This window comes from Sinocyclocheilus grahami, unplaced genomic scaffold, assembly GCF_001515645.1.
Source record: "Sinocyclocheilus grahami isolate Dianchi unplaced genomic scaffold, SAMN03320097.WGS_v1.1 scaffold1547.1, whole genome shotgun sequence".
Classification (NCBI taxonomy): domain Eukaryota; kingdom Metazoa; phylum Chordata; class Actinopteri; order Cypriniformes; family Cyprinidae; genus Sinocyclocheilus; species Sinocyclocheilus grahami.
Window position 1 is genome coordinate 208,598 of NW_015506726.1, and position 1,600 is coordinate 210,197.

Sequence of the window (1,600 nt, forward strand, 5' to 3'; positions counted from 1 at the left end):
ATACTAAAATAGTCTAAAAATATCAAAGACAAAATACACGATGACAATAATATACCCAATGACCTGAAGGATATGTGTGTTCATTCAAAGAAAGGTTTTCCTATGAATTAATTAGTAGAAAAGTCAATTTCTGCTCTGCCTCTCCTATGGGGACAAAGAGTGGGTTATCCTACTCACATTCCTGGGGGGGTCATAAAACCAGTGATATCATGATTAGTTGTCATGGTGACCAAGGGGGGATGGTGTTCAGCAGAAATCCTGGCATCCAGTTTATTGAGTGAGGGGACTGTGACGATTTGTTAATCTAATGAATAATTGATTTGTTAAATCAAATAAAAATTAGTGTGTCAGATTGGTCGAGACGCTACACAGTACTGGCACCAAGAGCAAAATGATTGCTTATTCTGAATATGGACAAAATGCATCATATAGTCACACACAGACATCAAGATTTTGCACATGAATCACAACAACGGTGACAATCAAAACAAAAAAAGCTTGGGAATTAAGGATGAATTTGTACTATAAAGCCACCCATCATGCATTGCAGCATGGAGCTTTTTTGTTTGTGTTGATTGTGTAGCCAAGCCACTAGGAGGCGCTGTTGTACGCCATGGGCGTTTTATGGTGTAAAACGATGAACCGTCTACCTTTGTATACACTAGTGTTAAAAGAGTTCTCTCTTCTTTAGGAAGTATATGGTGATGATTGTAGCCCTTTAATGGTGTGTGATCAGCTAAAGTCTCAAAGGTATTTATTTTAAATTTTATTGTGAGGCTAGTATACCTAGCATTTTAATACTGTTGACTAATAAATGTATAAATAGTGGTTTCTTTTTTAAATTGTAATGTTTGTTTTTCTTTTTATATTTGTGTAATTAAATTAGCTGTCCTGATTGAGAAGGTTGGACTGCATAACATGGGTTAACATTGTGTTTTGTTTAATGTTTTCTCTCTTTAGAGTTGTTTTTCGGTCCAGCTCAATTGATCACTGTTTTCCCTGCCTTGAAATTGTATTCTCTTGTTTCTGTGAATTGTTTATTTTGTTTTCTTTCACTCTTGTTGTTGGCCCATGACTATTGTTTGGTCCGGTTATTTTACATGCAAACAAGGCCATTACTGGCAGCTTACTGGCAGCTTACTCATAGGGAGGAAGTATATTCACCATCATTCACATGTGTGCTGTGTTTTTTTGTATTTCATGCTTTGAGGTGCTATGTATGAAAACTGAAGTTTGTAGATTGGGGTTATTGTATTTAATTTTTGCTGTTAATTTCATTTTTATTTTCTTTGAGAGTGGTATTATCCTCTGCAGGTATTTGTGTTTCCATCTTACATGAGTAAATTTAGCCAGCTTGGAAGTGAAACTACTTGATTACTTGGTTAATAAAATTTAAACTGAGTTAATAGTAATTCTGTCTTAAGGATATTATTTTATTTGAATAGCTGTGCGGGAAAACCCTGTACATGGCCTGGGATCTCCTACCCAAATAAAATCGGAGTGGCGTGGTCAATAATATAGGAGTTTTCTTATCTTATTCTCTGTTTTACCACATAAACATATATATATATATATATATATATATATATATATACAGTGG